The sequence below is a fragment of the Sminthopsis crassicaudata genome, chromosome 4, assembly GCF_048593235.1.
Source record: "Sminthopsis crassicaudata isolate SCR6 chromosome 4, ASM4859323v1, whole genome shotgun sequence".
In the NCBI taxonomy this organism is placed as follows: domain Eukaryota; kingdom Metazoa; phylum Chordata; class Mammalia; order Dasyuromorphia; family Dasyuridae; genus Sminthopsis; species Sminthopsis crassicaudata.
In genome coordinates, this window is record NC_133620.1 from 262,918,090 (window position 1) to 262,945,793 (window position 27,704).

Below are 27,704 nucleotides of genomic sequence, written 5' to 3' on the forward strand. Positions count from 1 at the left end.
AGAAGAAGAAGAAGAAGAAGAAGAAAGAAGAAGAAGAAGAAGAAGAAGAAGAAGAAGAAGAGAAGAAGAAGAAGAAGAAGAAGAAGAAGAAGAAGAAGAAGAAGAAGAAGAAGAAGAAGAAGAAGAAGAAGAAGAAGAAAGAAGAAGAAGAAGAAGAAGAAGAAGAAGAAGAAGAAGAAGAAGAAGAAAGAAGAAGAAGAAGAAGAAGGCAGAAGAAAGAAGAAGAAAGAAGAAGGCAGAAGAAAGAAGAAGAAAGAAGAAGAAGGAAAAGGAAGAAGAGGAAGAAAGAAGACAAGGAAACTTGATTTGAGAAACAGAAAGTAGAATTGGTAAGACTGGGTAACTGGGAAATGGTGGTGCCTGAAACATAATAAGTACTATATAAATTTTCTCTTTCTTTTGCTTTCCTTGGCTAACCTAGTTCAAACCAGCTCAAGAGAACTAATTGTTAAGTTTTCTCTGTGGGAATTTATGTTTTATAGAGTATCAAGATTTTAAAAAGTGATTCAGTTACTTAAATTTTCTATTTCTTCTTCAGTTTATCTGGGCCTCTTATATTTATACATATCCATCTATTTAATCTAAATTGTTAGTTTAATTGACATATAGTTTTCCAACAGAATTTTTAATAATTTTTTTTACTTTTGTTTGTCATGAATGCTCTCATTTCATAATAGCTTATTTTGTTTTTCTCCTCAAAATTAAACCCTTAGTTTATTTATTAATAACATATATATGTATATATATATATATATATTAATTTCAATTTCATTCATCTTTTTTTATCTTCAGAATTTCTATTTAGATATTTAATTGTGTTTTTTTTAATTTGTTATTTTGTAGTTTTTTCAGTTACATGCCCACTTCATTATTATGAATTTCATTTTGTTGATGAATGTATTTAGAGGTATAACTTTTCTATAAATAACTTCCTTGACCATATTCCAAATATCTTGGTAGGTTGTCTCATTGTCATTATTTTTAATAAAATTATCTGTTGTTTTTATGATTTGTTCTTTAGCTTCAATAATTTAGAATTAAATTGTTTTGTCAACAGTTAATTTTTAATCTTTCCTGACTGTATATTGCATAAATGTTATTGTGTTAGGGTCTGTAATGGCTGTTTTCATTATATATGTTTTTCCATATTTGTTTCTGCAGTTTTTATGCCCAATTTTTGTAGAAGGGCCATGTAGAGTGAGATTTTTGTATACTTCTTTTTTTTTTTTTTTTTTTTTTTTTTGAGGCTGGAGTTAAGTGACTTGCCCAGAGTCACACAGCTAGGAAGTATTAAGTATCTGAGACCAGATTTGAACTTGGGTCCTCCTGAATTCAGGGCTGGTGCTCTATCCACTGCGCCACCTAGCTGCCCCCCAGATTTTTGTATACTTCTTGCTATAACCATTCATGTCTTCCTTTTTTTCATTTTTAAAATTAGATTTTTTTCCCCTACTTTTGAAAGGTGTACATTGAGGTCCCCTATTATGGTTTTACTGTCTTTTTCTTTGCAATCTGTTTAAATTTCCCTTTAAAATTTTAGATGTATGGAATTTGGTGCATTTATGTTAAGTATTGATACTAATTCTTTGCCTCTGGTGCCTTTCAACAGATTATGATTTATCCATTTAATTCCTTTTATTCGAATCTATTTTTGCAATTGTTTTGCCTGAAATTATGATTGCTCTCTGCCATTTTTGTTTTAGCTGAACTATTATAGATTTTGCTCTTTTATTTTATTTTGACTCTATCTTAATGTTTCAAATGTGATTTTGCAGACAATATATTGTTGGATTCTGCTTTTTATTACATTTGGTCTCTGCTGTTTTATACTCTAAATGGTCTCTGAGATCCCTTTTAGCTCTAAATCTGTGGTACTATAATTCTAATGTGAAGCTTTCAGCACAAGAATTGTAAACACTGAAGATGGCTTCTTGTTTTGGTAAGATTTCTTTATATTCATGGATATGATTATTAAATGTATATTTCCCTCTATCCTTTTTAAAAATACTTTTTCTTCTCTTTGATCCTTTACAAAAAAGAAGAAAGTGATGAAAAAGAAGTAGTGTATTTTGAATAAATCGTGTAGGTATAAGTCTGCTCCCTACTCTCTTCTCTTTCCTTCATCCAGACTTATCACAGTTTATAAACTTCTTTTCACTTAGAGACAAAATCTTGTTTTGTTTATTACTATCACTTAGAGACAAAATCTTGTTTTGTTTATTACTAATTCTTCCTTAAATCAACCTCCCCTCTTATTTCCACCTTCTCTATTCTGTCTTACTTTTCTGTTGGGTTGAATTTATTTCTACACCAAAGTCTCCAGTAGATGCCTTTGAGGTCCCTTATCATTTCTCTTTGTTTGACTAATATTCTACACCCTGATTATGTGAGATAAGTTCCCCTATCCCCCCCACCCCTTTATTCTCTAGTTTATTCTTTTCTCCTTTTTTCTTTTTCTTCAAGATCATCAAAATATAACAAAATCACTCTCAAACTTTTTGACTCATTTAACTCTCTCTAGAACCTCTGACCTTTATATTTAGACACTTGAGATTTTCCCCTATTAGAATATAAACACTTCATCTTTTTTTTTTTTCCCCTGAGGCTGGGGTTAAGTGACTTGCCCAGGGTCACACAGCTAGGAAGTATTAAGTGTCTGAGACCAGATTTAAACTCGGGTCCTCCTGAATTCAGGGCTGGTGCTCTACCCACTGTGCCACCTAGCTGCCCCCACATTTCATCTTTTTATAGACCTTTCTATTTTTCCTGATTTCTGTGTTTGCATTTCAAAGTTTCTATTCAACTTTATTATTTTTATCAGAAATACTTGGAAGGTTTTTATTTTATTAAAGGTGTATATTTTTTTCTTTCTATAGGATCACACACAATTTTGCTAGGGAAGTTACTTTTGATTGTAAAGTTTTATCCTTTGCTTTGTGCAATGCTGCATTCCAAGTTTTCTGCTAATTTTAGGGTGGTAAATTCTGAATCTTGTGTGATTCTGATCCCTTAATCCTTAAACTTTTTTTTTTTTCTTTGCCCTGAAAGTTCTGGATTTTGACCATGACATTTTTTTTTTTTTCATTTGGGGATTTCTTTTAGGAAATAACTGATGGATTCTTTTTAATCTCACCTTTCACTCTAAGAGATCTGGAAAGTTTTGGGTTTGTTTTTTTGTTGTTTTTTTTTACAATTCCTTGAAATATAAAATTTAAGCTCTTTTATTTTATTTATTATTATCTTTAAGTTATGATTTTCTAATGATCCTTAAATTATCTCTTCATAATTTGTTGTCTGGACCAATTTTTAATGATTCTTTTGTCTTTATTTTTTTTTCTCATTGTTTTATGAAGTCATTACCTTTTGTATGGTTTGTTTTAATATTCAAAAAATCCATTATTTTGATGCTTCTTGTGAAAAAACTTATCATTTACAAAGCTTTTCTCTAACTCTCTCATTTCTTTTCTAATTCTTTTGTCTAGTTCCTTCATTTCATTTGTACTATTATTTTAACTCTTTAAAAAATCACTTTACTTCTCATAGGAACTCTAGTTAACTTTGTAGCCAAGCCATGTGTTTCTTCAAAGCTTTGCTTGTAGAGACTTTTTTTTTTCTTTCTTTTCAGCCAGTATCTTGGGCATTCTTGCCCCCTGGTTAAGTCTTTATTTTGGGATTTTTTTTTAATTGTTTATTCTTTCAGCTTTACTTTCTTAACTAGAACTTTATACTAGGGTCAGGCTCTGTGCGCTTCTAGAGGAAATGTCAGGTCCTTGTTTCATTCTGATTTGTATTCTCTGAAGTCTTGCTTCTGCTTTCTTTGGGTATTGAATACTGTGTTCAAGAATGTTAGAGATAGCTCTGACCAGAGACTAGCCAGCTTTCCCTGTTCTAAATGTAATGCTGGAGAAACTGAGCAAGATAGAGATTAGAGAGTATTCAATACAGAATTTATTAAATGGAGAAATTTACTGGGACTAAATGGATCCATGGTTTGGTCCAAGGGCTGAACGAGATTATCATCTCAAAGAATCCAGCCCTGAACGTCGGATACAAAATTCTTTAATAAGGTAATAAGAATAATGACATAACGGGGGAGGTACCTGGATAGGGATGACCTAATGGGGGGAGGAACCTAGGATGACATAATGGGAGGTACTGGAGAAGCTTCTGATATTCTAATGATGTCTAAAATGGATAAAGACCTTTATCCCATCAAACATTAAGAGGGAATAAGTATAGCCTAAGGTCTAAGATATAAGATCTTTATCCTAACATTAAAAGGGAATGGTTTTAACCTGAGGCAGAGTAACTGAATAGGACAATTAGGGAAACTGGGTCAGGACATTAAAAGAGAATTGTGGCACAACATAAGTATAGTGTTAAAAAGGCACCAAAATATTATACTGTAACTATGGTTAACCAACTCCTTCCTGTTCTTATTGCATGAAACCTTTTTTGCAAAATATGTCTTTCATTAAACATGTCTATATGGACTTACTACAGGACTTAAAGGATAAAAAAAAAAAAAAAAAACATATTCTGAACATGGTTATTTTATTAACTATTCATTTTTATCACATGCAGCTAGATGACACAATGGATAGAATTCTGGATCTGGACTCAGGAAGAATCTTTTTTTGCAAATTCAAATCTGACCTCAGATATTTACTACTTGTATAACTCTAAGAAAGTCATAATCCTGTCTACTTCAGTTTCCTTGTCTATAAAACAAACTAGAAAAGGAAATGGCAAACCATTCCAATATCTTTGCCAAGAATATCCCAAATGACAATACAAAAAAGAACAATTTTTATCATAAGAATTAGACTTTAAAATGAGTGATGGAACTAGGCCATAATGGGTTGCTACTACTACAACTGAACAATATGATGAGGTTTGTATTATTAAGGTCCAAAGTACATAGAGGTAAATATAGTATCATGATGTTGAATCACTGTGGAATGTTTCTCCTAAGGCAACTTGACAAAACAGGAGATCCCTTTAAAAAAAATTATGTCCAGAGCTATTCAGCACCATTGTTTCATCTAAATCTCCTGAAGACATACCAGGGCCACAAATTCAGAAAAGTGACTTCCTAGCCTACTTCAGTGGAATCACATGGAATTTCTTTATTCATTAATTGGACCCAAAACAGTCTTCTGAAAAGGTGCTGCTCCCTTATTGGTTAAAAGATTGTGCTTTCTCAAGGACAAGAAAGCAAAAGGCTTGATTTTATGGCTATATGACCCAGAACTAGTCATCTTTCAATGCCCCATGCAACCCTCTGAGAACATATTGTACAAAATTGGCCAATCAGCAACAATATATGGAGTTTCCTCATTAACAGATGGACAAAGGTCTGGATAAATATAAAGATACACACCTTATATGTCTTTCTATCTAAACTTTGCATCTATCTACCTCTCTCTCTCTCTTTACTTATATATATACACACACCTATCTCTATAGATAGATGATAGCTAGCTAGCTAGATATAAAGTTTTAGAGATAGAAATAAATATATTTACAAAATAGAGATCAGAGATGACTAGAGTACACACACACACACACACACACACACACACACACACACACACACACACATATATATATATATATATATACACACATATAAATATACCTATATAACATCTAGGGCATTCCTCACCTATGGACCCCCAGAACATTACTCTAGATTCAAGGAATTTTGTAGATCAATACCTATTCAAAACCATAGTTCATGAAAACCCACTAATGTATTTATCATTACCAGCCATCCAAAAGGTACCAGAAGAAAATCTATTTAATTAAATTGCATGGTGAAGTAAGATAATAAGAAAAAAATCTTCTTGTAAGTTATCATTATGTTATCATTTGTCTTCTTTCAAAACAAAGGACAAACAACAAGCAGAATATAAGTTCAGAGTGATTCAAAAATGTAAAAAGATGAAGGCTGAAGTGAGTGCAGTTTCCTCTTGCCTTTTTAAATCTCACAGAAGACTGATCAATCCTGGTGACATCCTGGCAACACATATGGGAGAGACATTCTTGCCAGACTAGTTTTCATATAGCAGACAGTTAATTTATGGGCCCAAACTTAACATTTATACTGCCAGCATAACCTTCATGAATTCAAGGTCACAATGAGGCACTGGAGAAGGACTTTTGTAGATATACTAAAGGGTACAGCATATTCTGTACCTTTGGTCAAGATTTGGCTCAAACCAAAGCATCTTACAAGGACCACATAGTAGAGATATTACAGATCTCATTCAGAAGGAGCTCACAAGGGGAGAAGCTACTATAGTTTCTAATAAACAGAACCTTGGGAGAGATAATGCATTGCTGTTGTATTCTGCCCACTATTTTTGCTGTGTTAGCCATAAGTTCTCCTCTCATTATTCTCTTGAGCCACTCAAGAACAAAATATTGTGACTCTCTGTTCTTACATTCCCTAGGGATCTCTAAAAAAGTACCAGATCATTTTCCTTTGGTTTGTAGTATTTATTCGTAGATATTGAACTAATTTACTAGATTAAAAAGCTGTATTAACTTCTGTTGTTAATGTTTTCCCTGCTGATCTCTTATGTATATTTAAGGTGTTTCAGTTTTCCTCTTCCTGAGATTGTTGGTAACTCCATTCTTTTTTTTTTTTTTTCTTTTCTGATTTTCCTTTATTCACTGATTTTATCTCTTCTGATGATAATTTCCTTAGTTGGTGAATCTCAAAGCCTCTAAATCTCCAAACTGAGCAAATAGGTCTTTGCACCAAATCAGAACTGGCCATAGCTACATGCTGTGCTCTTTCCCTCGCTAGCTTAATGGAGTACTGCATAGTCACTTCTACCCTGCTAGTTGGAAATATCAGGCAATCATTAGAGAGAGACAGAGACAGGACACAGAGAGACAGAGAAAGAGAAGAGACAGAGACAGAGAGAAAGAGAGAGAGACAGAGAAAGAGACAGAGACAGAGAGAGAGAGAGAAAAGGAGGGAGAGGGAGAGAGGGAAGAGAAGAAGCGAGAGAGAGAGAGAGAGAGAGAGAGAGAGAGAGAGAGAGAGAGAGAGAGAGAGAGAGAGAGAGAGAGAGAGAGAGAGAGAGAGAGAGAGAGGAAGGGAAAGGAAGGAGAAACAGAGACAGAAATAGAGGAAGGAGAGGGAGAGACAGACAAACAGAGACAAAGAGAGGAAGGAAAGAAAGAGAGATTAGGATTGATAATACTGATTAGGAAATGATTAGAGGAGAGTTATGAAAATAGGGAGTATGCAGAGAAATAAAAACTCAGCGTTATGAGTGAGGAATGTCTGCCGAAAGAAAAGCAGAATAAATTACCACCGTTGAGGGGCAAGAGTGGGGCAGGAAAATGAAAGATTCCAGAAAAGGAGATGGGAGATTGTTTCATCTGAAAAATGAGGGAGTGAAACTCCATTGCCTCTAAAATCCCTTCTAATATACCTCCTAGGAGGATCTCAGAGGCTATAGTATTTAAAAGTTTTTAGAAGAAAGGTCAGTATTAAATGTAAAAAAAAAGACCAAGCAATCAGTGAACTAAGAAAAAGCCACAGAATCTGGTGATTAAAAGTTCCTTAAGGTCATTTGAGAGAACATTTTCAGAAGAAAGAAGCCGGAAGGAGAAACTATCAAGTAAGGGATTAAGGAGTTAAAGTAGGCAATAAGGAAATGCAGGTAGTTGGGAGTAGGTCCAAGTTGAAATTTGGCAGTGATTAGAAGGAACTTGAGAGTTTATAAAGATTTGTTTATTTTTTTATTTATTCATTTGCCCTGGGAAGATATAAACAAAGAAAACAAAAGATTGAATATTTCCCTTGGCTGAAAAGCTGACCTTCTCTTAGCAAATAAATGCAAACTCTAGGCTTCTAAATCCTTTTGGGTCTGGTTTGGAGCCCGGTACCCAGATTAGATTAAAAGTCAGATATATGCCCTGAAGGTTTGCTCATAGGAACCCATCAGTAAAAAAAAAAAGTATAATTTTTTGAAAAACAGGTGACTTCTTTCTTGCTGAGTATTTGAAAATGGTTATCACTATTGAAGTAGGTCAGAACTTCCCAGAAGGGATATAAGTCCTTATATATACAAGGTTCAGAACTTGTATATGTATAAGAAAACTTACATTACAAATCTTCTTAAAGAGTACTTTCTACTGAAACAGCCCCAGCTGAGTGAGTTGTCTCATGAAATTGCTAACCATCTTGGACCAACACACTAGTCTTTCTCTGACCTCCCACACACATCCAGTTCACTCTTACTCCATGGTCCTGTCTGCTTATGTTTGCGGTGCTGGTCTGTGATCCCTATTGAAGAAAGAGAAGAGTGATAGGGTTTAGAACTCACACATGCTACTCAGTGATGAGGTCTCCGGAGATCATGGGAAAGTACTGTTACAAAATCAGACTTCAAAACTCCCATTACCGTTTCTAGAGAGAACTGGTTTGTGATAGTAAATTGGGGGCAGTTCTAGGTACAATGAAGTAAATATGTGCATTATAATTGGGGTGAGAGAAATGACTTTTCCAATCTGTTTTGCTCCAAACCTACTTAATATGAATTGACAAGATCACCATGATAGTGTTACACCATCAAATGTTAGGGAGAAGATGTTAGAGACCCCAAAAGCATATTGGGGTGACTGAATGGCATTGTGAAATATCTCAAAAGAACTTGTAGGCTCCAACTTTCTCCAATATAAAGAACAAAGATTTTATTATGCTGCTAAACTTGGAGTAAGTCCATAAGGGTTTTCAGCAAGGAAAAGGGTTATTGCTATTGTTGTTGTTATTTGCAAGGGGAAAGTGAAACTCCCTAGTGGAATTCACCATTAACCAGAGGGAAGACATCATTCAGAAAGAAGATGCTGTTAAAATGTGGTAACTTCCTAATGAATCCTAGACTCCATAAGGCAGACTAATTGTAAAAAGGATTCAGGGAGTTAGCAATAAAAGGGATATAGGTGTTAGATGGTGCTGGTCTTAAAACGGAGTTAGGATCCTAGTAGACATTAATGACCTAGTAAGGTACATTTAGTTTCTTTTATAGGGAGATGGGGGAGGGGCATGGAGGTAGTTGTTATTATATTTTGGCTTTCTTTTTTTTTCTTTTTTTTTTAATTTATAATTTTTTTCCACAGTATATACGCATGAGTAATTTTTTTTTTTAATAATATTATCCCTTGTATTCATTTATCCCTTCCCTCCCTCTACTCCCTCCCCTTGATGACAGGCAATCCCATACATTTTACATGTGTTACAATATAACCTAGATACAATATATGTGTGTAAATCCCATTTTCTTGTTGCACGTTAAGTATTAGATTCCGAAGGTGTAAGTAACCTGGGTAGGTAGACAGTAGTGCTAATATTTTACATTCACTTCCCAGTGTTCCTTCTCTGGGTGTAGTTGTTTCTGTCCATCATTGATCAACTGGAAGTGAGTTGGATTTTCTTTATGTTGAAGATATCCACTTCCATCAGAATACATCTTCATATAGCATTGAAGAGTGCAGCGATCTTCTGGTTCTGCTCATTTCACTCAGCATCAGTTGATGTAAGTCTCTCCAAGCCTCTCTGTATTCCTCCTGCTGGTCATTTCTTACAGAGCAATAATATTCCATAACCTTCATATACCATAATTTACCCAACCATTCTCCAATTGATGGGCATCCATTCATCTTCCAGTTTCTAGCCACTACAAAAAGAGCTGCCACAAACATTTTGGCACATACAGGTCCCTTTCCACTCTTTGGGATTATTTCTTTGGGATATAAACCCAATAGCAGCACTGCTGGATCAAAGGGTATGCACAGTTTGATAACTTTTTGGGCATAGTTCCAAATTGCTCTCCAGAATGGATGGATTCTTTCACAACTCCACCAACAATGTATTAGTGTCCCAGTTTTCCCATATCCCTTCCAGCATTCATCATTACTTGTTCCTGTCATCTTAGCCAATCTGACAAGTGTGTGGTGGTATCTCAGAGTTGTCTTAATTTGCATTTCTCTGATCAGTAGTGATTTGGAACACTCTTTCATATGAGTGGAAATAATTTCAATATCATCATCTGAGAATTGTCTGTTCATATCCTTTGACCATTTATCAATTGGAGAATGGTTTGATTTCTTATAAATTAGGGTCAGTTCTCTATATATTTTGGAAATGAGACCTTTGTTAGAACCTTTAACTTTAAAAATATTTTCCCAATTTGTTACTTCCCTTCTAATCTTGTTTGCATTAGTATTGTTTGTACAGAAACTTTTTAGTTTGATGTAATCAAACTCTTCTATTTTGTGATCAATAATGATCTCTAGTTCTCCTCTGGTCATAAATTCCTTCCTCCTCCACAGGTCTGAGAGGTAGACTATCCTCTGTTCCTCTAATCTATTTATTATCTCCCTCTTTATGCCTAAATCATGGACCCATTTTGATCTTATCTTGGTATATGGTGTTAAGTGTGGATCCATATCTAATTTCTGCCATACTAATTTCCAGTTTTCCCAACAGTTTTTTCCAAATAATGAATTTTTATCCCTAATGTTGGTATCTTTGGGTTTGTCAAAGATTAGGTTGCTATAGATGTATCCTTTTTTGTCCTTTGTATCTAATCTGTTCCACTGATCTACCGGTCTATTTCTTAGCCAATACCAAATGGTTTTGGTGACTGCTGCTATATAATATAGCTTTAGATCAAGTACACCTAAACCACCTTCCTCTGACTTTTTTTTCATTAGTTCCCTTGCAATTCTCGACCTTTTATTCTACCATATGAACGTTGTTGTTATTTTTTCTAGATCATTAAAATAGTTTCTTGGGAGTCTGATTGGTATAGCACTAAATAAATAGATTAGCTTGGGGAGTATTGTCATCTTTATTATATTTGCTCGGCCTATCCATGAGCACCGAATGTCTTTCCAATTATTTAAATCTGACTTTATTTTTGTGGCAAGTGTTTTGTAATTTTTCTCATATAATTCCTGACTATTCTTTGGTAGATGGATTCCCAAATACTTTATACTCTCAACATTTGTTTGGAATGGAATTTCTCTTTGTATCTCTTGCTGTTGCATTTTGTTGGTGATATATAAGAATGCTGAGGACTTATGTGGATTTATTTTGTATCCTGCCACTTTGCTAAAATTCTGAATTATTTCTAATAGCTTTTTAGCAGAGTCTTTGGGGTTCTCTAAGTATACCATCATGTCATCATATCTTGGCTTTCTGATTGAATACAGTAACTATGGATTTCTGATGACTTTGTCAAGGCAAAGAATTAAGCTATGAATTCTACCGGAATACACAAAAATAATATAGTCAATGACTATAATAATTTACTTTTGATAAACCCAAAAATTCCAGTTTCCGGGGTAAGAACTTGCTTTTTGACAAAAATTGCTAGGAATATTGGAAGAGTACAGTGGAAGCTATGCAAAAACCAACATCTCACACCCCCTACCATGATAAGGTAGAAATAAGTATGTGATTTAGGCATAGAGGGTGATACTACAAGCAAATTAGGAGAGCAAGAGATAGTTTACCTGTCAGATCTTTGGAGAAAGGTAGAATTCATGACTAAATAAGAGATAGAGAACATTATGAAATGCAAAATGAATAATTTGATTACATTAAAGAAATTTTACATAAATAAAACCAATTCCACCATGATTAGAAAGGAAGCAGAAAGCTAGGAAGCAATTTTTACAGCCTATGTGAATGAAAAGGCTTCACTTCTAAAATATATGAAGAACTGAGTCAAATTCAGAAGAATACATCAATCTGAATTGATAAATAGTCAAAGGATTTGAATAGCCAATTTTCAGATGAAGAAATTAAAACTATCTATAGTCATATGAAAAAATGCCCCAAATCAGTATTGATTAAAGAAATACAAATTAAAATAACTCTGAGCTACCACCTTAAAGCTATCAGATTGATTAAGATGACAGGAAAAGATGATGATAAATGTTGGAAGGGATGTGAGAAAACTGGGACACTTATGCTTTATTGGTGGAGTTGTGAATTGATTTAGCCATTGTGAAGAGCAAATTGGAACTATGCTCAAAGTGCTATAATACTACTGGATTTTTATCCCAAAGAGATCATAAAAGAGGGAAAAGAACCCACATATGCAAAAAATATTTGTAGCAGTTCTTTTTGGTGGTGGCAAAGAATTGTAAAATGAAGGACTGCCCATCCAGTGGGGAATGGCTGAATATATTATGGTGTATTGATGTGATGGAATATTATTATACTATGATAAATAATAAAAAGGCTAATTTCAGAAAAGCCTGGAAAGATTCACATATTGTGCCACAGTTCCCTTTTAATGTCCTTATCCAGTCTCCCTAATTGTCCTATTCAGTTCCTCTGCCTCAGGTTATAATCATTTTTTCTTAATGTTTGATGGAATAAAGGTCTTATATCTTAGACATCATTAGAATATCAGGAGCCTCTCTGGTACCTCCCTCCATTATGTCATCCTAGGTGCATCCCCCCAATAGATCATCTCCATCCAGGTACCTCCCCCATTATGTCACTGTTTTTGTTACCCTATAAAAGAATCTTGTATATGACATTAAGTGCTGGATTCTTGGAGACGATAGTATCATTCAGCCTTCAGAGCAAACCATAGATCCATTTGGTCCCAGTAAATCTCTCCTTTTCAAATAAAATATTAATCTCAATTCTCTAATCTCTATCCTGCCTCTGTTTCTCCAGCATTACACACATGAGCTAATGCTGAGTAAAGCTGAAGTGGTAAAATTGGTACCAAGAAGGATAATATGAAATAGATTCAGGAGAGCAATAGATTTGGGAAAACATAATTGTTAAAGAATATTATCTACAAATATATATATATATATAATAGAGATTCAGTTACAGTTCAATCAACCTAGGAGACCCCTAAGAAGTCAGGGATGGAACTTTTACAAAAAGACATATAAGAATCTGGATGGGGTTTTTATAGGAGACAAATTAGAGCAACAGATAAGAAGTTTTATTGTTCCATATTCCTTATCTAGATATGCAGTTTTGAGCAGACCTTGAACCCTAACACATCATCTATATGTGTTCTTTTTTTCTTTTATTTTTAAAATGAGGAAATTTCTTTTGCTTGACTTCATTTATTTGTAGCAAGAGTTTTTTCTTTTGGTCTCTCCTGGGGAGAAATGGTATGGGGCAGATTTTTGCTGACTGGAATATATGTATATTTATACATTTTATATATATATTATATATAACATGTGTATATGTGTTTATGTGTGTATGCATATATATATATATATATTTTTTTTTAATTGTTTGAATTACTTTAGAACTCTGATCAGTGCAATGACTAACCATAATTCTAGACGACTGATGACAAAATCTGTTACTTATCTCCAGACAGAGAGGAGAGGAGACTTAGGATAAACTCAAGATCATAAAAATTTGTAGTGAGGAGGAAATCTCAAATGCTATATATATCTCTTTGTAACAAAGGTAGAGTGAAGATGGGAGCCAAAGCTCATTTCAATGTTTATAGATTACATTAACATGAATACTGAAGTGCTCAAGAGATTGTAGTTAGTCAGCTATCTTGGAGAACAATCAGACCAGAAGGTTAAATGTTCTTTCCTCATTTGATACAATTATTCTTTCTTAAGGAAATAACATTGATTATAGCTGAAAGTTTTGATTAAAACCTATTAGAATCAATAGCTTTCCCTCTAAAATTATCTGACATCTTTTTGGGCTACTTAGCTCTAGCCATGTCAAATTTTTCAGTTTCTTCACCAATTATCACCTTACTTTTCATCTCAAGTAAGCATTGATCACAAAGTAAATGGCTTTCTTATGTTGCCTCTGAGAAGATAACCAATTCTCAATTATTGCTGGTAATGGGGTTCATGGCTATAGCAGTACATGGCTAGAGCATGAATAATTGAAATCCACAAATGATCTAGTTGATATTTTTTTCCTTTCTCCTTGGCTTCTTCACCATGTCCCAGAAACCCTTTCATTTTAGAAATATTCTTTATCACTTATTCCCACCATTCCAAGAAGACATTTATTCAAATCCTGCTTCATACTTACTGGTTTTGTAACCCTAGCCAAGTACTTTAACTTCTCTTTGCCTCACCTACAATTCAGGATATTGTGAAGATCAAATGTGAAAATAATTGTAAAGCACTTAGGGCAGTGCCTGTCTCATCACAGTAAAAACTATATAAATGTTGTGGTTATTATAATGTTTTGGTCCAGCTATTCTTTCCAATATAATCTTCTCAAATATTATTTCTACTTTCCTCTATACCATACCAGATACTGAAGGATTAGAATCTATATTTGTTGGATTCAATGTTCTTGATGATAAATTAAATTATTATAGAAACCATGAGAAGTTTTTTGTTTTCCTTACATTTGGTACCTTTGAGAAAGCTTCATTCTTGGCATGAGATAGCTAATGGGATCTCACACTAAATTTTCTTCAGATTTGTTCTCATCTCCATTCTTTTGCTATTTTAACCTGTACTACTTGTAATTCATCCTTAAATTTGTATTTTAAATTATAAAAAAAAACTATAAATTTTTTTATTCTCCTGGATTCAAGGAATTTAAAGAAAAAGTAAAAGTTATTATTTGCACCATTAATTTAAATGAAAACTTTAAAAAAGCAGGCATTGATTCTTGGTGTACCCAGCACTTGACACAATGCCCAGCATACAGTAATTGTTTAATAGTTTGATAATTTTTGATAATGTTTGATAATAATTGATTAGTCAATTAATCCACTCTGGGTTCTGCTGATGAAACTTAAAGGAGTTTTGCAATAGAATTAGAAAAGCCTATTAAAGCAGAAAGATAAAATTTCAAATTTCAAATTTAGGTATTTTCAGGGTTTTCAGATTTCCTCAATAAAACATGCAGAACATTGCCACAAAATGAACATAGAGCAAATACCTAAATTGTGGGTAATGGTGTTATTTTCTGAATTAGGTTAAAGCAAAAAAAAAAAAAAAAAAAAAAGTTTAACTAATAATATCCAGGAGAATATGGAGGGGGAAGCAGGAGCAACAGGAGAAAGATGCTAAGAATTCACATCCCCCCAATTAGGGGCACATTCCTATAGTTAGGAATGTGACCTCCAAATGAGACAAGAAGAGAGAGATGACATAAACAGGAATGTCACCAGGAAAGGAGTAGAAAGTCCATATTCATCACATGAGAGTCTGTTCTCAGGACATGGAACATTGTTATATCAAGCTCTCTCTGAGACTCCCATGTCCAGCTTCATTCCATGCATCAAGAAACATGTGAGACAATCTCAATTATTTTGTTAGGAAGAGTTGGGTCCCATTCAAGTAATCCCCATTGGTATTTTAAGGTAATTCCACCTTGGAAGTAACTGACAGATGGTACCAATTATTAATGAAATTGGAATTTTCTTTTCTGGAAACTTCTAACCATAGAAGCTTCAGATATAGAGAGTCTCAGAAAAAGAGACAAAGCAGGAGGGAGGACCCCAGTATTTTGACTCCAAATCCAGTAGAGAGTCTAGAAGAATTATAACTCTTTGCAGATTACACAAAGTGCAGTTACACTTTGCATATGAATTCTTCCCATGCCTTCTATAGTTCAGAGGCTCATAAAAAGGGAACAAAAAGAACAAACAATTTTGTGGGCTAAGGAAAAACAAAAAATTTTAAGTGAAGTTATTACAGATGAGGAATGAGAAAACAAATAAGTGGCATGAAAAACATGAAGCAATTCCAAAATGGTATGCCTATCTGGCACTAGGAGAAGAATTAAGAGCATTTAAAACATTTGAAAACCATATATGTTTATTGTTATTGTGACAAAGTTTATGTATGCCTGCTCAAACTTTGCTTGGATCAATATTGTCAATTAAGTATTTTGCAGCCAACTCTCACAGAACAAATAACATGATTGAATATCATTGAAGAAAACACAAATTTAAAAATTATAAAATTGAATATAAATGGATTAAATTTCCCTATAATGAGAAAAGGAATCACAGAATGGATTAAAAGACCATGATCTAACAATATTTACTACAAAAAATATTCCAACAACATAAGAACACACACAAATTTAGTATGAGTTGAAAAAATATATACTATGCTTAACAGAATTCAGAGAATCAATATTTATAATGTTTTAAAATAATGCCAAATTCATAGTAGAAACCATTAAGAGAGATAAGTACAAAAACTTTCTGAAGTTTAAATACTTCATATAAAATGAAAAAATATCAAGATTAAATATTTATGTGTGTATATAATGTGTGTGTATATTCTGATAGAAGTGGCTCTCTTCAGCAATGAGAGAATCTAAATCAGTTCCAATTGATCTGTAATGAACAGAACCAACTACACCCAGAGAAAGAACACTGAGAAATGAGTATGGACTACAACATAGAATTTACATGCTTTCTGTTATTGTTTGCTTGCATTTTTGTTTTTTCTTCTCAGGTTGTTTTTACCTTCTTTCTAAATCCGATCTTTCTTGTGCAGCAAGATAACTGTATAAATATATATATACATATATTGTATTTAATATATACTTTAACATATTTAACATGTATGGGACTAACTGCCATCTAGGGGAGAGGGTGGAAGGAAGAAGAGGAAAAGTTGAAACAGAAGTTTTTGCAAGGATGAATGTTGAAAAATTACCCATGCATATGTTTTGTATTTAGATTCTCTCATTGCTGAAGAGAGCCACTTCTATCAGAATTGATCATCATATAGTATTGTTGTTGAAGTATATAATGATCTGGTTCTGCTCATTTCACTTAACATCAGTTCATGTAAATCTCTCCAAGCCTCTCTGTATTCATCATGCTGGTCATTTCTTATAGAACATATTATTTTCTCTTTAAACAGGAAAATTTCCCACCTGGTTAATCCTGAGCCTAAATGTGATATCCTGTGAATAAGGTAGAACTTTGCTATATAATTTGTCTTTTCCAAATAGTAACTACAACTATTTCCTAAAATCAAACAGAACTAAGGATACTTTATCCTATTATATCCATGTCCAGTCATTCTGTGCCTTTGGGTTTAAGCCTGGAGGACTAGTCTTGATGCTGTTACAACCATGTCATTGCTTCTTCCTTTCATACCAAATCTCTCTTACCATGACAGGTAAAGTTGTATTTTTTTTAGGAGGGCAGATATTATGAATTTTGTTGCTACAATACTTTAGCACCTTTGCACCACTGTAATAGGATGCAAGTATGAAAGATCTTTCTGTTTTCAATGTGGATTGGTAGGCAATTTCATATCTTTATAACAACTAAGTGGATGAGTTCTTGGGTTTGCCATCCCCCTATTAATAATTATGATATAGAAATAACATCCTCCTAGGTGAGTGGGGTGGATTAAGACAAAAGATGCAAAAATATTCCAAAAAGACAAAGATGTGGTACAATTTTTAAATGCAATTTTTAAATCTAAAAATGACAAGAATCAGAATATTTTCTAGCTAACTAACTATCTGTATATATTTATGTAATGTTTATTTGGCTTTCAAATGTTTCTAATAGGATAGTAAAGTTAGGAAATTAGATTAAGGATTCTACACATACAATTAATTGATAATTGTGTTGAGGGTGAAATTATTTTTCAAATTAAAGTGTCAGGTAATTTTCAGAGTTAGAGTGGTGTAATTTAGACCCTCAGATTAAAAAAGAAATTAAATTCTTCCTTCAGCTTGTAATAGCACTTTCCATATCAGATATAGGATTTTGATAAAGGTAGAAGTACCAAGTGGTATGTAATAGGTAAAACTCTCTGAATTTTAAGGCAAATTATGAGTTCTTAATTTGGTATTCTTCTTATATCTCTGTTTTTAATAAGATCAAATTATAAGATCTGAACTGGCTTTCACCACATGAACTACTTATTGGAAAAGCAAAGTTAGGAAGCTGTACTATATAGTATTGGGTCTTGTTATTGTCAGATTTTAGAAGAATTTCCTGGGAATCTCTACAAGGGACTTAGAAACCAGAGAAGCAAATCTATTTAAGATGATTCCCCTTCAGAGTTGCCCAGAGAAAGAGACTTATTCCAGAATCTCCAAAAGAAGATGCTTCCAGGGACCACATAATTACAGAGAATATCTGGAGATCCAAGATGAAATGTCCTGAGTAAATGGGTACTGGGAGTGGTTAGTGAACTACAAGTAGACTTAATATTAATTAATATTAATGGTCATTATTATATTACTTTGACTTTTTTTTCATGGTATCTTTATTTGCTAAATTTTCTTGTTTATTCTAGAGACATGTAAATCTCCCCTTTAAAATTAGTCTATGGTTTTAAATATTCTTATTATGGCTTGTGCTATGATTACTCAATATTTTTGTTCTTTCATTAGCTGTTCAGGACAAATTATGATGAGCCTACATAAGATCCAAGGAATTCATTTGATTAAAGGGAAATAAACTATTACCTAATCTTGATACACGAGCCCTTATTGCCCTCTATCTTATTATTCTTTTCAGATTTTGCCTTAGTTTCTGTTTAAAGCCTGGTTTAAACTTGCACCAGAAAGGCTTATATTGGTTTTATGTTGGACATACTACCAATAATGACTGTCTTAAAATTTTTTAAGAACTAGCTCATTGATAAGTGGTCCTTGGGAGACAAGTCTTCCATTGATCAAACAAAAGAATTGAAAATTGGGAAAATAGGGGCAGCTAGGTGGCACAGTGGACAGAGTACCAGCCTTGAATTCAGGAGGACCCAAGTTCAAATCTGATCTCAGACACTTAGCATTTCCTAACTGTGTGACCCTGGGCAAGTCACTTAACCCCATCCTGAGGGGGGGGGAAAGAAAAGAAAATTGGAAAATAAAATTAATTCTTTTCTGTAATTAATTTAATTTTGTGTTACTACTGACATTTTGTATAACTGTCATTTTGCTTGTTTCTAAGTTAAGTTTGGAAGTTCAGATTTCCTGTAAAGCATTCATTGTCCTGAGTTAAGTTTAGAAGTTCAGTTCTATTTAGAAGTTTATTATTCTATTCTTGTGTCAAGGAAATTTGTTGTCCTTGAAGGATCCAGTGGATGTCAAAAAGTATGGTCTGTTATTACTGTGATACTACTTAGCCATAAAAATGGACAGTACTAGTGGTCTTTCCATAGTGACAAGATAGAAGGAAGGGTTGTTATTAGCTCCACATTTCAAATTTCTATCCAATTGTATTATTCCCTCACATCTATGATGCTTCTGAATTTGTAACCAATCAGATGATTTTTCCTATGATTCTACCTTCTACCTTTGAGATAATCCTTCTCTTCTCCATAATATAATCTATCAGCCCTCATTCAGGACTTTAGCTTGAAAAGGAGCTCCTTTTTATTATTAATTGCTAACTTTACCAATAAATTGAACATGCTCAAAAGTTGTTGTTTCAGTTTATCTTAATTTCAACCACAACACTGTATTGCATTCCTGCATTACCATATCTTTAGTGTATCTCTACTTGAATATACTGCCTAGACATACATAAGACACATGCAGCCCATACTCTGTTATACCTATGAGGTCCTATTAATAGGTCCAAAATAGAATTCAATATAATTTGCTTCAGATCTATTTGTATTCCCTGTTCCTATTGATGGTATCAAGATGCTTCTAATCATTCAGATTCACAATCATTGCTGTCATTAATTTTCCCTCCTCCTTTAAGGAGAAGAGACAAAGAATGATGAAGTTAGCAAAGTGGCACATAAGACACCTCTACAACATCTCTCTCACTGGTCTCCTTTACTGGTTTTTTGTTATTGAGAATTTTGGGGGGGGTTGTTTGTATTAAGTTTTATAGAACATTTTAAAATATTCCCTCTTTTATAAATCTTATTTGACATTTTATTTTTCCCAATTACATGTAAAAACAATTTTAACATCCTTTTTTGAAAAATTTTGAGTTCTAAATTCTCTCCCTTCCTTTTCCTCCTCATTGAGATTTAACAAAGCAGTTATACAAAACATATTTCCATGTAAGTCATTTTATGAAAGAAACCATAGACAAAGAAAACCCAATAAAATAAAGAAAATAAAGAAAAAGCATTTTTGATCTGCATTAGGCTCTATCAGTTCTTTTTTGGAGATGGCCAACATCTTTCATCATAAATCATATCAAATTGTCTTAAATCCTTGTATTTGAGAATAGCCAAATTACTCATAGTAGATAATCATATAATATTGCCATTATTGTATAAAATATTCTCCTGGTTCTGCTCATTTTACTTTGTTTTGGATCATGTAAGTCTTTTCTTGGTTTTTTTTTTTTTTGTTTTTTTTTTTTTGCTTTTTTTCTGAAATCAGTCTGCTCATCATTTCTTATAGAGCAATATTATATTCATATACCATAACTTATTCAATCATTTCCCAGTTGGTGGGCATCCACTCAATTTCCAATTCCTTGCCACCACAAAAAGAGCTGCTACAAACATTTTTATACATTTTTATGTTCTCTTTGGGATACAAACCTAAAATAGCAGTATTGTAGATCAAAGAATGTACAGATTTATAGCATTTTGGACATAGTTTCAAATTGCTCTCCAGAATAGGTGGATCAGTTTATAATTTCACCAAGAATGCATTAGTGTAACAATTTTTTTCACATCCATTCTAACATTTGTCATTTTCCTTTTCTGTAATATTTGCCAATCTGAGAGGTATGGTGTGCTCCTTTGGAGTTGCTTTAATTTATATCCATAGTGATTTAGAGAATTTTTTCATATGACCATAAATATCTTTGATATCTCCTGAAATATCTTTGTCTCTTTACATCCTTTAACCATTGATTGATTGGGGAATGATTTATATAAATTTGACTCCGTTTTCTATATATATAGGAGAAATGAGATATTTGCTGTAAAATTTCCCCTAGTTTTCAGCTTTTCTTCTAACCTTAACTGCATTGAGTTTGTGCAAAACCTTTTTATTTTATTGTAACCAAAATTCTCCATTTTATATCCCATAATGTTCTTTATTTCTTGTTTGGTCACAATTTTTTTCTTTATCCATATATTACAGCTAAAATACTACATGCTATAAGGAATTCTAGTGAGTAAAGATCCTTAAGTAGGTTTCAGCCATGACTTTTGTGTAACTTTTTGCTGAGAACATGAGAATGTGCTTACAGTTATCTATCTGACAGAATGCCAGAAAAGCACAGGAAGGATTGGCTGCCCTTCTGGTGCCTTAATGAGGATTCTTTATGGTAGGCCTATGTTTGTCCCTGAAACCTAGCCAGTTCCTAGAGTAAACATAATCCTCCTAAAGAAATGAACAAATAAATATTCTCCTTGGTGGGCCTCTTGTGATAGAACACCCTATATACCTGGGAGGCTACTTTAGTATCTCAAGAATCATGAATCAAATGAGAATACTTAGCATAGTACCTTCTTTGTTTTCAGACTATAAAAATTCCTTAGTGGAAAGAGACTTTGAGGAGTTGGGCTAGGAAGTCATGTACAAACTTGTCTAGCAATGGCTCCTATTCAAGACTCTGAATAGCTGTGACTACGAGTCCTCTCAGCCAAGGAATTCAGATGTTGACGCTTCCTCAGAGTAATGATGACACACATTGTATGTTCTTTGTTATAGTGGCCACTGTATTGTTAATTGTGTATTACTTTTGTGCTGACTTTTGTGCTGACTTTTGTGTCTTATTCAAATCAAAGTTCTGAGCAGTAATAAACTTGTACCTATACTTTTTAAGATTATGCCTATTGAAATGTGAATTCTGAACCTAAATTAGTCTTATACATGCTCCACTAATTTGCTTATAGCATTATCTTGTATTTTTAAGTCATCTACCCATTTTGACCTTATCTGGGTATATAGTATGAGACAGTAGTCTATGCCTAGTTTCTATCAAACTGACTTCCCAGCAATTTTCGTCAAATAGTGATTACTTCTCCCAAAATCTTGTATCTTTGAGTTTTCAAACACTAGATTCCTAATATGGACCACTGATGGACTACTTTATTTCTAAACCAATACCAGATTGTTGTGATGACTACCATTTTACAATACTGTTTGAGATCTAGATTTAGTAGGCCATCTTCTTTCACATTGTTTTCCCATTGAGTGATTTCCTTGATATTTTTGACCTTTTGTTCTTCCAGATCAATTTTATTACTATTTTTCTAGCTTTATAAAATATTTTTGACAGTTTTATTTCTATAGCACTGAATAAATAAATTAATTTAAATAGAATTACCATTTTGCTGTATTGGTTTAGCCTACCAAGAACAATTCATGTTTCCAATTATTTAGCTCTAACTTTATCTGTGGAGAAAATGTTTTGTAATTGTGTTCATATAGTTATATAGTACCTTGGTATTGTCTTCATTTACTTTAAATGGAATTTCTCTTTCTATCTTTTGCTGCTGGGATTTATTAACAATAGAAATGATGATAATTTTATATGGGTCTATTTTAAATTCTGCAACTTTGTTAAAGGTGCTAATTTATTTTAGTAATTTTCAGTTGATTTTCTAAATATACCATCATATAATCTGCAAAGAGTGATTGTTTTGTTTCCTTGTTGTCTATATTAATTTCTTCAATTTCTTTTTCTTGTCTTATTGTTATGACTAGCATTTCTAGTACTATGTTGAATAATAGTAGTGTTAATGGGCTTCCTTGCTTCACCCTGATCTTATTGGAAAGACTTCTAACTTATCAAATAATGTTTGCTTATGGTTTTAGATACTATTTATAATTTTAAAATAAATTCCATTTATTCCCATGCTTTCTGTTATTTTTAATAGAAATGAATATTATATTTTGTCAAAACCTTTTTCTGTACTTAATAGAGATAATTACATGATTTTTGTTGGTTTTGCTATTGATAGGGTGGAAAATGTTGATAAGTTTCATAATATTGAAACAGCCTTGCATTCCCTATATAAATTCTTCTTGATCACAAATGTTATCTTTGTGATATATTGTTGTAATCTTCTTTTTAATATTTTATTTAAATTTTTTGCATCAGTACTTATTAGGGAAATTGATCTATAGTTTTCTTTTTCTATTTTTGCTCTTTCTGGTTTCAGCACCATATTTGTGCCATAAAACAAATTTGATGAAATTCTGCCTTTGCTTGTTTTCCCAAATAGTACTGGAAGTAATCATCTATAAACATCTGATAAAATTCAATTGTGAATCCATCTAACTCTAAGAATTTTTCCTAGGAAACTCATTTATGGTTTGTCCAATTTCCTTTTTTAACATAGGGTTATTAAGTATTCTATTTGCTCTTCTGTTAACATGGACAATTTATGTTTTTGCAAATATTTCTCCATTTAACTTAGATTGTTAAATTTATTGACATACAATTGGACAAAATACCTTCTAATAATTGCTTTAATTTCATCTTCATTGGTGATAAACTCATTCATTTCATTTTTAATAATGTAATTTAATTTTTTCTTTCATTTTAAAGATCAAATTAATCAGTGGTTTATTTGATTTGATTTTTTTCTTCACAAAATCAGCTTCTAGTTTTGTTTACCAATTCAATGTTATTTTTGTTTTCAATTTTTTGAATGCTTCCTTTGATTTTCAAGATTTCCAATTCAATGTTTAATTGGGTTTTTAATTTTTTTTCTTTTTCTAGTTATTTTTAATTGCATGTTTAATTCATTGATCTGTTATTCTATTTTATTGTTGTAAGCATTTAATAATATAAAATTTCCTTTTAGTATTGCTTTGTATCCTATAAATTTTAGTATGTTGTCTAATTGTTGTCATTCTTTCTAATGAAATTATTGATTGTTTCCACAGCACATTCTTTGACCTACTCATTTTTAAAATTTAGATTATTTAATTTCCTATAAATTTTTATCTATGTTTCCATTTATCAAATATAATTTTATTGTATTATATGAAAATGAAGCATTTAACATTTCTATTTTTCTGTAATTGATTTTGAAGTTTTTGTGCCCTAACACATAGCCAGTTTTCATGTAGATATTATTTACCACTGAGGAAAAAAAAAAAGTGTATTTCTTTTTCTTCCCAATCAGTTTTCTTCAGAGGTTTATCAATTCTAACTTTTCTAATATTCTATTCATCTCTTTATTTTCTTTCTTGTTCTTTTTTTTTTTTGGTTAGATTTATCTAATTGTGAAAGGGAAAAGTTGAGGTCCCCCACTAGCATAGTTTTGCTATCTATTTCCTCTTATACTTCATTTAACTGTTACTTTAAGAATTTGGATACTATGCCATTTGTTGCAAAGATGTTTACTATTGATATTAATTGTCTATGATACTTTTTAGCAAAATGCAGTTTCTTGTTTATTTTTCAAAATTATATTTGTTTTAGAGGGTGGATTCTGGGAAGGTGGTAGAATAGGTCAGTAAATTTCAAGCTCTCCAGATTTCCCTTACAAATAGAACAAATTTTCATCACAGGGCCAAAATAGACTGGAGAAAAATCAAGAAGACTTCGGGAAGGACAAGGGTCCTCCTGGTATAATCCAAGAGGATCCCTGGAGCTAGCTGGGGGTGACTAGAGCCTCAGCAGGAACCACAGAAACTTTCACCTCTAGGTGAAGAGTTGGGGTTTGGAGTCCAAGAAGACTGAGGGAACCTTGGCTGGATTAGGAATACCAGCCCCAGCTGTGGTGCAGAGAAAAAAATCAGCCCCTCTGGTGAGTGCGAAAGCAGGGGGATGGGGATATTATTAGCTATGATCACTTGTAGGAGTGTGGACCTCTTGGTTTGGGTTCTAGGTCAGAGTGATGAGGGAGAAAAGCAGACAGCTCAGTATGTAAATGATCAACAAAACTTTACATCCTCTGGAGAAAAATTCCTTTCTTATACAAACGTCAAAAGACTCTGGAGAAACTTCTTTGATATACAAACTTCTCCATATCCTCTGGAAGCAGAAAAGTCTTATCAGATATAAATCTTGTTCTATTATCCTGTTGTATATAAAATAAGGATCTCAAGCTATTCTTCTTGCAATATGGCTTCTTTCTGAAAGCAGATATTGCCCACTAAGACATCTTGGTGTTCTTTTTTAATCAATAAAGCCTTTCTTGTCACAGCTTTGAGTAGGCTAATTCTTTCACCATGGATTTGTCCTTAGCACTTTGGAGAGAAAAGAGAGAGACAGACAGAAAGAGAACCACAGACCCATCTCTGCCTGGTATACCACCCTCTTCAAGAGAGGAGAGCTGAAGTGAAGGAAAAGGCATTATCTCCCCACCCCACAATTAGAGGTAATTACATTAATACTTCTCATTTTTTAAAAAAAGAACTCGCAAAGAAGAACCCAACCATACAAACACAGTGGAAATAGAGAAAGTGAGGGCTCCTCTTCAGAGGATCTTAAAGTTAAAAAAAAGATCCTTTTACCCCAAAGAATAACATTAAATGGTTCCCTGCCCAGAAAGAATTTATAGAAGAACTCAAGAAAGAAGTTAAAAATAAAATGAGACATTGAAGAAAAGCTATAAATAAAAATAAAAACCATCCAAGAAAAATAAGATTTTTTTAAAGTTAGCTAACTAAAAAAGGAGATACAAAGTCTTAAAGATGAAAATAACTTTAAAAATTGGAATTGAGGGAATGCAAAATGCATCATTTTGATTATATTAAATTAAAAAGCTTTTGTAAAAACAAAACCAAGGGAGACAAGATTAGAAGGGAAGCAGAAAAATGGGAGAAAAAATTTACATCTAAGGGTTCTGATAAAGCCCTAATTTTTTAAAAATAGTTTTTATTTACCAGATATATGCATGGGTAATTTTACAGTATTGACAACTGCCGAGCCTTTTGTTCTAATTTTTCCCCTCCTCCCCACTCCAAACCAGGTGGCAGGTTGACCAATACATGTTACATATGTTAAAGTATAAATTAAACACAATATATGTATACATGTCCAAACAATTGTTTTGCTGTACAAAAAGAATCAGACTTTGAAAAAGTGTACAATTAGCCTGTGAAGGAAATCAAAAATGCAGGCGGAAAAAAATAGAGGGATTGGGAATTCTATGTAGTGGTTCATAGTCATCTCCCAGAGTTCTTTCACTGGGTGTAGCTAGTTCAGTTCATTACTGCTCTATTGGAATTGTTTTGGTTCATCTCATTGTTGATAAGAGGGCCACATCCATCAGAACTGATCATCATACAGTACTGTTGTTGAAGTGTATAATGATCTCCTGGTTCTGCTCATTTCACTCAGCATCAGTTCATGTAAGTCTCTCTAGAGGTTAAAGGCCTCATTTCCAAAATAAATAGAGAATTGACTCAAGTGTATAAGAATACAAGCCATTCTCCAATTGATAAATGGTCAAAGGATATGAAAAGACAGTTTTCAGATGAAGAAATTAAAACCATTTCTAGTCATATGAAAAAATGCTTAACTCACTATTGACGAGAGAAATGCAAATTAAACCAACTCTGAAGTACCATTACACACCTCTCGGATTGGCTAAAATGACAGGAAAATTCCTGCTACTTATCATTATGTTGGAAGTTTGAAAGGAATGATGAATGTTGGAAGGGATGCAGGAAAACTGGGACACTAACACATTGTTTGTGGTGTTGTGAACTGATCCAACCATTCTGGAGAGCAATATGGATTTATGCAATATGGACTTAGCAGCAGCTACAATAAAAGACCACAGGTCTTGGAATCATATCTACCAACAATCAAAAGAACTAGATCTGCAGCCAAAACTTAAAAATTTAATTAAGAAAAAAATCTACATTATATATCAGCCATACTAACATTGTTTTAGATGCATGTTTACATATGAGCAAATATGTATGTGTGTATGCATATATTTATGTGTGTTTCTGAGTATACTTAGATATATAAGTATGTTGTTCCGCAGTGTATGGTGTTTATATGTTTATATAAATTTAAATATATATATATATATATGAATATATATATAGGAGTGGATGTATATGTACATATATATATATGTATATACAGCTATATATATGTATATATCTGTATTTAACTATTGCCTACTTAGGGAAGGTAGGAGGGTCAAAAGGGGAAAAAGAATAAATTTTTAAAAGTATGCAACAAACAAGAAAATGGTATTTACACACATATATTGTATCTAGATTATATTGTAACACATGTAAAATATATGGGATTGCCTGTCATCTAGGGGAGGGAGTAGAGGGAGGGAGGGTATAATTTGGAAAAATGAATACAAGGGATAATGTTATAAAAAATTACTCATGCATATATAATATCAAAAAATTTTTATAAATAAAATTTTTTTAAAAAGTATGCAGCAAAGAACAAAAAAACAACCTACAAGGAAACAAAGAAAAAAATGGGCACTCATATATATGTCTTTTTACCATTATATGTCCTTTCTTAAACTCATAATTTACTGTTATATATTTTGAATCTTCTATGATGTTCTGCTGGGCACATGGCAACGTTCTATTCAGTCTTGTTCTGTTTTTCATTTTTAAATTCTGTTTTGCATAAATAAAAAAATAAATTCAGAAAAAAAGATATTTTAACTTTTGCTTTGTTTGCTACCCTTAATTTGTTTGTTTTAATTTATGTGATGCATAATAGCTTCTGTTCCAGCCTCTTTTTACTTTGTGTCTATCTCCCTGTTTCATATGTTTCTTGTAAATAACATATTGTAAGATTCTTGTTTTTAATCTACTGTCCGCTGCTGTT

The 27,704-nt window shown here is 32.8% G+C and overlaps 1 long non-coding RNA gene across 1 annotated transcript; it reads left to right on the plus strand.

The window, feature by feature from the left end:
* The first annotated feature begins 236 nt into the window (after positions 1-236).
* LOC141566292 (uncharacterized) lies at positions 237-25,412 on the plus strand. Its single transcript, XR_012489274.1, has 3 exons — positions 237-329; positions 24,452-24,690; positions 25,131-25,412. It is a non-coding gene; the product is annotated as an uncharacterized LOC141566292 (long non-coding RNA).
* Positions 25,413-27,704: the final 2,292 nt, after the last annotated feature.